The following is a 12337-nucleotide window of genomic DNA, read 5'->3' on the forward strand; positions in this document are numbered from 1 at the left end:
CCAGATAGAGCTTCCCAGATTTGTCTTGGGCCTCCAGACCAGCTGTATTGATGCTTGTATTGAATACGATACAGAACAAATGCAAAACAGTGCCATTCTCAGAAGAATTATTAGACCCTTCTCCCATTGAGTTCATGGCACTTAATATTATAACTGTTTCGGAATGCACTGGAATGTGTGGAAAGGATTCAGTCCTAAGTTTTGCTTCTGCTTACATTGCACCTGCCCTGTAGATTATATCCCTCTGGTGGTGGCGCAAGGCCAGCAACTTTCAGTGTGCCCAAATGTAGTGACCACCACAGGGGCCGGGAAGGCCCTCCTTGGACTATAGCACTCCCTCATTCATTGGTTCTCACATCCATTCAGCAGAGAAAAGCTGGTCCAAATCAACACCTTTTTTATTTACAAGAGCATCAACTCTTACAACCATCAGCTTTACCTCCCATGTCAGAATTGGGAACTGAAACCAAGAGCTCTGCCCAATGGGGCCAAACTAAATCACATAGATTACAAGAGAACAACAGATTGCTCCGTTAGATACACGTAGACATAGTAAACATAGCACCGTACTGCAATGGACAAATAAGGTGTAAACCAACAGCGACGCTCAAGTTCCTAGTCAAAGTAATATAGCCCAATTAATATTTATTTTTCTTCCCAGCAATTCTCAATCTTTCCGCCTTGATTGCTTTTCTCAAAGCAGTGAGTATGGTTCTTAGGACCACTTGACTTTCAAGTATAATTTCCAGGTGCTCAGAAAATGTGAAAGCAGTGAGCGAACGAAGGAGGAGAACCCTTGGTGTTCCCTTTTTTTTAGACAATTATTATTTTTATTCTTGAGAACCACCTGCTGTAAAGAACAGAAGGGTTGTTATGTTAGTGGAAGCATTTGTGGGATCACAGGGCCACCTTGTTCACACAGAGGAAGACAAGGTTCATTGATAACTAGGCTCTGACATGCAACTACAGTTTCCTGTTTTTCAATACTGGCTGCAGTGAAGTGAGAAAGGAGAAGACAATAAGAAGAGGGAGGAGGAGAAACTTAATTTGATCTAATTTTTTAGAGGGGAAGCTGACTTTGGAAATGAGGCAAATCACCCTGTGGAAGTTCTAGCAACTAGAAGCCTTTATCTGAAGACTTTGGAAGAGTATCTGAAGACTCTGGCTACCAATCTTGATCCTCCTTGATCTGATATTGCAAATGCCTTAGCAGACCAGGTGCTCAGCAGCAGCAGCAGCAGAAGGCCATTGCTTTCACATCCTGCACGTGAGCTCCCAAAGGCACCTGGTGGGCCACTGCAAGTAGCAGAGTGCTGGACTAGATGGACTCTGGTCTGATCCAGCAGGCTAGTTCTTATGTTCTTAGGTTCTTAGTAACAAAGAGACCACTATGCAAATCCAAATTGTTTTTTATGTATCACAAATAAAAATAATCCACTGTGAACTTCATGGATTAACATGTAAAGTCTTCATACGATTGAGTCTGCCTTTCAAAAAATACCATTTCAAGAAAACATACTAATTCACTGCCTTCGTGGATTGACATACAAAGTCTAACATAACGATTTAATCTACTCTTAAGCTTGCAATTCAGCTTTTCAAATATCCAAGCAATTCCACTTGACAAGGTTTCGCGATTCTTCCTTGTTCACTATTACAAACATGGCAAAGTTACAACAATTACAAAAATGAGGACAAGACTATAACAGTATTCCTGCAGGCAGAAGTGTATTCAGCCTATGTCTATAAAAAGATTCCTGCTGATGGAACCATTTCATAACATTTATTTTACTGTATTTGAGCATTTCCTTTCTCAAGACAGAAATAACCACACATTTCATATCTTTTGGTTCACGGTGGGCTTTTTAAAATGTTCAGTTCTTCCATGATGTGATTTTTCACTCTAGAATACTGTTCAAGAATGCATTTTTTAACTGGGCATACATTCAGTGCAACTTGCATACAATTTTTGCCAGGGACAACTTATACACAGCATTAACTGTATACAATTGGTAAAGAATTCCGAAAGGTTTCTGTATATACTGGTGGGAAGTTGAAAAACCTTTGTAGGCCAAGAGGATTTACAGGCTGCATGAGTCCCACATTTATGACGCCCTTTAACACTCTCAAGAAGAGGCTTGATCTGTTGAATATCAGAATGTCCCAATTAGTCAGTGAGACTTTTAGTTCTTTTGAAACCAGTCACTATCAACCACATCTTTGCATAACAAGTTCCACCCAAACACTTACTGGTTGGTTCCCCACCCTGGGACATGGACAATATATACCCCAAACATTTCCTTCTCTCTGGACACAGTGTGTAACAGACTTCCCTCTGTGATACGCCTCTGAAGATGCCAGCCACAGATGCAGGTGAAATGTTAGGAACAAGATCCACCAGACCACGGCCACACAGTCTGGAAAACCCACCATAACCAGTTGAATCTGGCCATGAAAGCAGTGGTGGCATCCAAAAATTTTAGTAACAGGTTCCCATGGTGGTGTAGCGCCAATGGGGCTAGGCGGGGCACAACGGGGGTGTGGGCGGGTATTCCAGGGGCAGGGCATTCCTGGGCGGGACTGTGGCAAGGACGCAGCCGCTGTGCTGGTCCTTGGGCGGGAAACGAATGCACGCAGGCGCAGGCTGCCACGCATGCCGGTGCACCTCCTGCTAGACTGCTTCAAGTTCTGCACGCTACTGCTGAGAGGAGGGGCATAACTAAGGCAAAAATCACGTGGCAAAATCACCAATTAGTAACCCCCTCTCGGCACACACAAATAATTAGTAACCTACTCTTGGGAACCTGTGAGAACCTGCTGGATCCCACCTCTGCGTGAAAGCCTTCGACAATACAATCACTGGAGGTTTACTGAACCCTGAGGTAGCATTAATTAATGGTCAGTATTTCAAAATCACTTTACAAAATTTACTACTTAAAAGTAGTAAAAGTAGTAAAAAAACAAAACCCCAGGTAATTCTCCATTTTGTTTCTTTTTTCTCTTTACCATTAAACAAACTCTCTGTGTCTAAAATTGCCCATATGGCAAATTACCTTTTAAGTGGGCTGAGTGAGATGACCTGTAATGTAAATATGTGCTCCAGTCCATCTTTTTGGTATACAAAGAGGCAAATATATTTTGATCTTCATCTATGTGCCCATATGTATCCAAATAAGACTCTGGGTTGGCTCTAGGAACCTTCACATGTAATTGTTTCATGAATACCATTCACCCAATTTAAGAATTGCTGAACCCTCCCTGCATCAGAAAAATAATAAAAAATATTGTCTATAAACTGTATAAAAATCATATTTTCAAAAAATAGTTTTACATCCCTATTGTAAATTATATTCGATTCTAATTTTCCCATAAAGAAGTTCACAAGGATAGGGGTGATAAGAATCTCCATTGCTATGCCTTGAATTTGCATTAAAAGCTGGTCACTAAACCTAAAATAATTTTTTATGTTGCACAATGTTTTATGTTGCACAATGTTTAACAACAACTATTTTGATGATGTTATAAATATGACCAGTTGGATTATGAGGTATTTCTTGATAAGTTGCTTGGATTGCCAGTTGTCTGTGTACTTCCTGTACATAATCTCCTATATTCATTATGACCAGGGTCCCTCTTTATCCGCCTTCTAAAAGATCAATGACCTATGTTCCAGCAATTCTTTTAATAAATCCCACCATTTCTTAGATAAGTTATAGTATTGCTTGTTCTGCACTTTCTCCAGTAGTTCTATTTTCCTATGCGCTACCTGATTGAAAACGCTAATTACTTATATATCTATATTAGGAACAGAAACAGATTCCGGTTTGAAAGAATTCTCCTCCTATTTTACTTTGTGTTTCTCCCAAGAAAGCTTTAAGCTTAATCATTCTTATTAATTTGAATAGATCAATTTTGGTTTGGAAAAAATTCTACTTTGCGGTAGGGACAACCCCAAGCCATTCAATATGTCTAAATGATCTTGTGTCAAACGTTTGTTTGACAGATTTATAACTACATTTTCTTCCTCTTCGAGAGAGCTGCTAAAAAATCATGGTGCATTTCTTTTGGCTGCTCTATGTAACCTAACTCTTCCTTGAGATTCATCCCCTGAAATTCCTACTAACTCCTCCATTGATTCATATTCTGTACTCCTTATCTTGCTAGGATTCAGATTTTCTTATATGATTTCTGTCTTATAGACACTCCCACTGCACTAATCCTGCAGAATTTTTTTTCTTTTTCATTTCAGTTGTTAGACATTGTGTTAGATGGAATAATTGAACTGAAACAGTATACAGAGAAACTGTATCCTGGCAAGACAAAGGGCCAGAGGTGGGATCCAGCAGGTTCTCACCAGTTCCCAAGAGTGGGTTACTAATTATTTGTGTGTGCCGGGAGGGGGTTACTAATTGGGTCTGCTTTTCCGTTAGAAATTTCATTAGGTCCAAAAATCATGAAGTCCTGTTGTTTCCTATGTGGCTGGTTAGCGAAGGTAGAAAACGGGATCATTCTCCCTGTTGGGCTGTTTTAAAAACATGTTTTAGAAATATGGTAAAGTTTCTTGTTTTAGGAAAGTCTCCTTCTTTTGATTTCTAAAAACAAAATTAAGTACTTGAAAGTATTAAGTATTTGACAGGCAGTCAATTAGAGGAGAAGTAAGAGAAGAGTATGTTTAAGAGAAGATTAAATTGTATGTTAGACTTTGTATGTGAGGCCATGAAGGGAATGGATTAGTATGTTTTCTTGGAATAGTATTGTTTGAAAGGTGGAGGAGACATTTTATTTCCTGCCTCAGAGTATTTTAAAAGGCTTGTGCAGAAAGGGTCAATATTAAAGTTGCATCAGGAGATTTTACAGCAATGTTAACAAACTAAAACATGGATCCTATTGTCCCCTACTAGATTTCCATCATTGTTTATATCACGAGGTAGATCAAGGAAGTCTATTTCTACAGGGGCGCTTTTCCTCTTTTCGAGTTTACTTCAGCAAAATTCACTTTCAACTTGCCCTGCCTGAGGCTGGCATTCTTAGCAGTTCATGGCCTGCCATGATGACAGAACACATCTTACCGCTGTCTGGACTTTTGGCTCCGGTTCCCCTGAATTGTGTTCACAAAAACAAAGCAAAGTCCTCATTTCATGCACTGTACGTCTCACAAAAGAAGCAAGGCATGTGCCAGTAGAAAATTTCTTTTAAATATATATATATAGAAAAATCAATTGGGGCTAGAGACAGCCTACAGGGAAACCTTCTCCACAGACATGAATGTGTCCTATTATTCTAGGTTCATTAACCTGATAAAAAAAATACACATTTTGGTTATAGACTCCTCGTTTCTAGCACAGACCAGCAGCCATACTACGGGAGGGAGGGTGGGAGGGAGGGAGGAAGGAAGGAAGGAAGGAAGGAAGGAAGGAAGGAAGGAAGGAAGGAAGGAAGGAAGGAAGGAAGGAAGAGTGTATTAAAAGACTGAGGGGAAACTATTCTTTGACGTGGATCTACTATCCCCTAAGCCCAGGGTGTACACTACTGAATGGCTCAAACAAGGAAAGGATTGTTGTACCTCAGTCAAATCAGAAGCTTCAAATTCTGTTAAATATACATATCCCACCTCTGCAAATTGATGTTAAATTGTCCTTTTCTGCAGTGTGTCAGACATTAACTAGTTTCACAAGTGGATGCACTGCAATCTAAAGTAGATAGTACCATCGTCACAAAAACAGCCAGAGTGAATCGTGTGCAGGGAGTTTAATGCAGCCTTGTTAATCCCAAGCATTTTATTTATTCCATCCCGGAATTATCAAGTATTATTAATGCAAAGCACTTGTTAGTCTAGCTTTAAAAAAAAACACTGAAAGATGAAATCTCTGCACAAGAAGAGTTTAACATCCAGCATCTGGACAGCATTAAGAAAATGTGTTTAAAAAGAAGCTTGTTCCTTCCTATCAATATGTAAATAAATCAAGGAAATAATTATTCTTCCTCTGCAACCTCCATATTTATTTATTCAGCTACTTATACTCCATTTGTCTCTCCAAAGTAATTTACAAGATAATTCTACCCTCCTCCCAGAGTTACTAACTCCAGACTGGGACATTCCTGGAGATCTGGGGGCGGAGCTTAGGAAACAGACCATTTGGGAATGGGCGGGACTGCAGTCAGCTATGAAGGCACAGAGTCCCATCAAAGCAGGAGTTTTCTCCCAAGGAACTGATCTGTGTAGTCTGAAGGCCAGGTGTAATCCCAGAAGATTTCCAGGCCCTACTTAGAGACTGGCAACGCTACCTCTTCCATTTGATCCTTTCAACAACTCCATGATAGTTTGAATGAAGAAGAAAGACTGGCCGGAGGTCACCGGGACAGCTTCCACTGAAGAGTGGAGATTCGAAACTGCATTTCCTAGAATGTTGTCTGACTCTCTCACCACTATACTCCATGGGCTTCCAGAGTTTATAGAATAAATAACAAAATATCACTTCAAGATCCCACACAATTTATGTTGTTTATTCTTACAGAATTCAGCTCGCAGAATTCTTGCAGAGTTTAGCTTTCCTGGATTTAGGCTTGACAATCAACAAGGACTGCTTTAGAATGTTTCGGTTTAAGATGGACCCAATTAATGCAGATTCAGTAGTTCATCACACCCTTTTTTAAGGTGAGAAAGAAGCTGAGTTTGCCAAACATACACAGAATAATGGAGGCGCCTCTGTGCACTCAAATATCTTACACAACTGAGATCGATTTTTCACTAGAGCCTCTTCAGTTCCTATCACCCATTTAATATGCCAAAGCAGCAAATCACTTGCCTCCAGCAAAATCCTGCAAAGCAACGCTTGCAGGCTTGAGATTCCACAACCAGCTAGAGAAACTCTGCATGCAGGTGGGATTTCAGCACATAACTAGGCTAGGCTGATCTTGCCAAATCTCAGACGCTTAGCATGATCAACCCTGCCTAGTGCTTGGGTGGGAGACCTCCAAAGAATAACAGTGTCGCTATGCAGAGGAAGACAATGGCAAACCACCTCTGAATGTCTCTCGCCTTGAAAATCCCAATGGCTCACCATAAGTCAGCTGTGAATTAATGCCATTTGTTTCCCAATAGTCACTATGGTGCATGACTGTTTTTGATTCAGAAATTATTAAACACAACTGCAGGCTATATAAAACAAGAATGGAGCCACTCCGTGTCTGCTGCCCTTGAATCTACCAAAGAACAAATATTGTGCTGATTCTGGTGCCTTGGGCAGATTTTGGAGAGTGTGGAATGCTCATCTTTGTGAACAAATAAATAAACTCTGTTTTCTACAGCTGTTCCGCTCCAATACATTCCTTGAGGGAACAACAGCTCCTACCTATTTACGAATGTATTAATTAATTTTAATGTAATTTTTGCTATCTATATAGCCCGCCTTTCTCATTAGGACTGAAGGCTGATTGCAAAAGACAAAAACAATGCAGTCAGGTGGCATAAGACAGATCTATAAACTATGCAACAGGAATAGGATTACAAGCAAAAACAATTAGTGCATGCCATGTGGTAACCAATGCAGGGAATTAATTACAAAAGTAGAGGGCGGTGCAGTAAGAGCAAGATAATGAGTATAATAAACAGTGCAATAGACTATAATACTTTGCCTTTTATTAAAGCATCCCCCTAAACCATTCCTTCCAGTACCACCAAGAAACATCTGACTTGTGGCAAGGTTTTCAAGGCAAGTGACTAGCAGAGGTAGTTTGCCATTGCCGTCTTCTGCATAGTTACCCTGATATTCCTTGGTGGCAGTAGCATAACGCCCAAGGAACAGGACGTGTTTTGCCCTGGGTGCATGCCGGTGCAGGGGCATGGTGGGACATTTCAAGCAGAGGTGGGATCCAGCAGGTTCTCACAGGTTCCCAAGAGTAGGTTACTAATTATTTGTGTGTGCCGAGAGGGGGTTACTAATTGGTGATTTTGCCACATGATTTTTGCCTTAGTTACGCTCCTCCTCTCAGCAGTAGTGCGCAGAACTTGAAACAGTCTAGCAGGAGGTGCACCGGTGTGCGTGGCAGCCTGCGCCTGCGTGCATTCGTTTCCTGCCCAAGGACCGGCACAGCAGCTGCGTCCTTGCCACAGCCCTGCTCAGGAATGCCCCGCCCCTGGAATACCCGGTTACGCCCCCGTCGTGCCCCGCCCAGCCCCATTGGCGCTACGCCACTGTTTGAATCCTACCACCATGGGAACCTGTTATTAAAAAATTTGGATCCCATCACTGATTTCAAGGTGGTAGCGGGGTGGGGGCACAGGGCACGCCTTAGGCACAGTCCCCCCTCACTCCAACTCTGCTTGGTGGTCTCCCATCAAACTACTAACCAGAACTGGTCCTGCTTAGCTTCAGAGATCTGATGATGAAATCAGGCTAGCCTGATCCATCCATTCCATTATACTACAACCCTGTTTCCTTTATAGGAAGGAAACCTGAACGTTTTCAGATTGCTGCATTCTGCAAAATGTGGCCTGCCTCCTTAGGCAGGCCATTCCACAAGGTGGGAGCCTGAACTGGAAATTTTCAGTGGCAGCTGCCGATTATGCCCATTTGCAGCGTGATTCTTTCAGAAGGCTTCACACAGATGAGCGAGACTGTTTCGACGGAGCATAGCAGGTGTGCCTTCAAAGATTTTCCCCTGTTTCCTGTGGAGAAGAAAGTTAGGCATTGGCAGAGGGATGTATGCATGGAGTACTCTGAAGCTCATGTGAAAGAGTTCCATATTCACAGACGAACACCCTTCCAGCTCCGAACCAATGCACAGCTTTCTATTTGTGGTCTTCTTAGTAATGTGACTCCGCAAGCAAACTGCTTAGCAGATGGTGATTACTGGGGTGACGGTAATTTTGGCAGTTCTTCAAAGTCAGTAAATCCCACAGTACAAGCCATCATTGGGAAATCTATGAAGCAGGGGGGAAAAAGTCTTCCTATCTTGATTTGAAAATGAACATTAGAAGCTGCAAAAGGCAATAAAAACAGGATTGACAAACAGGGCATGAATCTCATTGACTCTGGAAAATAAATGTCTATCTCGATATATAAAATAAATGCTTGTAAGATCAAGAGTCATAAAATGACAGAAATGATCATTTAGGACAAATGTGTTCGGCTTGTATTTCTCCAGATGCTTCCCCCTGCCCCCCACCCCACCCCACCAACATCTATCATGGAGACAGACTTGCTGAGTCATATCAAACCTTTGCAGAAGTGCGATCAATGCACCTTATGCCTTTGTTATATCATTGATGGCTGAATCAAATAAGCTATCCATAACAGGCATTATCAAATATATATTTTCTTTAGCATATTGATAGCACGATCAGAGACAGAAGAGACGTAGGTCGTAATCCACACTGAGCTTTCAAAGCAGGAAAGTATCCAAATCTCTAAAACAGTGGAGTCATTGCCCTCCTATAAATCATTCCCCGGTACCATACATATATAAATCACATAATAAATAAAATATGAGGCTGATCAGCGATCCCATGATGTAATTTCCTGGGGAACTCAGAAGTTACATCACACCTTTCTAGAAATTGCTAGAAACTCTATGGTTTTACAGGTTTTTTATTATTTATTTATTTATTTATTTATTTATTTATTTATTTATTTATTTATTTGATTTGGTAAACCGCCCTACCCCCAAAGGGCTCAGGGCAGTGCACAACAAACAACAATACAATAAAACAAATCGAATAACCCCAGTTAAAATACAAAACCTTAAAACTATAAAAGTACGGCAGCAGTAGTAGCCTTCAATAAATAATTTGATTAATAATTTTCTGGAAGCGATGTCACATCATCACCAACAGGATTTTTTTAAAAAGTACTTCTCCTATCCCGAGAAGGCACACAGCAACCCTAGTCTGTCTGTCTGTCTGTCTGTCTGTCTGTCTGTTTGTTTGTTTGTTTATTTATTAGTCTTGATAGACCACCCAACCCCCAGAGGGCTCTGGGTGGTGTACAATAAACGTAAAAGGCAATTACAATGTAAAATATCATAAAATAGTGTACCAAGAAAAACATTAAAATACATTATAGCAGCAGTTCATATATCAATCGAAATACAAGTACTGATGGCTTCGACCAAAGGCCAGGAGGGTCAGCATTGCCCAAAAATAGATGGAATCATTAACCAGGCAATGCTGGAGATGGCAAGCTATTGTGGGGGCTTCAGAGGGGGGCAGGCAAACTGCGGCTGGTATTCCCAAAGGCCCGGTGGAATAACTCGGTCTTGCAGGCCCTGCGGAACTCACCATATGGACAGTCTTAGTGTATAACTTAGATTTCTGGCTGTAGACACCATCCCAGTAGCCAAGAGCAAATGGATACAGCAACTAGCAGGGCTAAGCTGAGGACTTATCAATGTATTTCATAGCAGAATACATGGACAATTGTCCTGACTTAGCAGAAAGCATTTGGTAGGTAGTAGTTTCAAGAATGGAAGATTCTACTGGGTGTTTTTTTAGATATAAATAGCAACCATAGGGGGCCCTGACTCAGGTCAGAGATGCAGCCCTGGGGATGGGACTAACTCTCCTCCCGTAATGTTTTTGTGAGCTTGATCATGCACATCCCAAGGCTATCTTCTCCTTTGATAAAATATACATATCCCCATATACTAGTCCAGTGGTGGCGAACCTATGGCCCGAGGTGGCACTCAGAGCCCTCTCTGTGGGCATGCATGCACAGAGTTCGTCATATGGGGGGGGGTGATAGATAACCCTATTAAGTGCTGTTAAACCCCACTGATTTTCATGGGAAGAACTAAAGCACAATCCTTTACTGAGTAAGCTCGGTTGCTGTCAACAGGGCTTCCTTCTAAATCCTCCCAGGGTCGTGATTCACCCGTTGGAAGAGTTGCACGGTTGCTTCAAAGCAAAGCCACTGACTACCACCAAGCTTACTCCCGAGTAATGCGCCCCTTGGAGCCAACCATTTTTTTCTAAACTGAAACCTCAGTATTCGGGTTAAATTGCCGTGTTGGCACTTCACAATAAATAAGTGGGTCTTGGGTAGCAGTTTGGGCACTCGGTCTTGAAAAGGTTCGCCATCACTGTACTAGTCTCTCTCTCAGGCCCCTTAAGAACATAAGAACATAAGAACAAGCCAGCTGGATCAGACCAGAGTCCATCTAGTCCAGCTCTCTGCTACTCGCAGTGGCCCACCAGGTGCCTTTGGGAGTTCACATGTAGGATGTGAAAGCAATGGCTTCTGTGGCTGTTGCTCCCGAGCACCTGGACTGTTAAGGCATTTGCAATCTCAGATCAAAGAGGATCAAGATTGGTAGCCATAAATCGACTTCTCCTCCATAAATCTGTCCAAGCCCCTTTTAAAGCTATCCAGGTTAGTGGCCATCACCACCCCTCTGTGGTAGCATATCTAAACACCAATCACACGCTATGGAAGAAGTGTTTCTATTAGTTCTAATTTTCCCCCCCAGCATTTTCAATGAATGCCCCTGGTTCTAGTATTGTGAGAAAGAGAGAAAATTTCATCTGTCAACATTTTCTACCCCATGCATAATTTTATAGGACTTCAATCATATCCCCCTCAGACGCCTCCTCTCCAAATCCTAAGAGAGTCCCAAACGCTTTCTGCAGCTCTTTCTCCTCATAAGGAAGGTGCTGCAGTCCCCTAATCATCCCTGCCGCCTTTCTCTGCACTTTTTCTTATCTCTTCATTCCTTTTGAGATGTGGCGACCAGAACTGAACATAAAAGTACCCAAGTGTCGCACTGGCCAGCTTTATATAAGGGCATGACAATCTTTGCAGTTTTATTCTCAATTCCTTTCCTAATTATCCCTGCTATTAGAGTTTGCCTTTTTTCAACAGCTGCCTATACACTGAGATTAGCTGACATAATCCCATGGAACTACTCAACCAAGTACTTCAAATCCCTTTCCTGGTCTCAGACTGATAGCACTGACCCCTGTAGCATGCATGTGAAGTTTGGGATTTTCTGCCCCTATGTGCACTCACTTTGCATTTTGCTGCCACTGAAACTGCATTTACATTTCTGTAGCTCCACTCACCTAATTTTATCAAGGTCCGCTTTGAGCCTCAAGAATCCTTTTGTGGTTCTTCACCAATCTCTACATAATTTGGTATCATCTGCAAACTTGGCCACCACGCTACCCACCCCCCCCTACTTCCAGGTCATTTTATGAATAGGGTTAAAGAGCACTGGTCCCACACGGATCCTTGGGGACACCTACTCCCCTACATCCATCATTGTGAGAATTTCTCCTATTTACACCCAATTCTCTTTAAGCTTCCTGTTTCTCAACCAGTTTTTAATCCATAGGAGGACT

This window comes from Sphaerodactylus townsendi, linkage group LG08 (assembly GCF_021028975.2).
Source record: "Sphaerodactylus townsendi isolate TG3544 linkage group LG08, MPM_Stown_v2.3, whole genome shotgun sequence".
In the NCBI taxonomy this organism is placed as follows: Eukaryota; Metazoa; Chordata; class Lepidosauria; order Squamata; family Sphaerodactylidae; genus Sphaerodactylus; species Sphaerodactylus townsendi.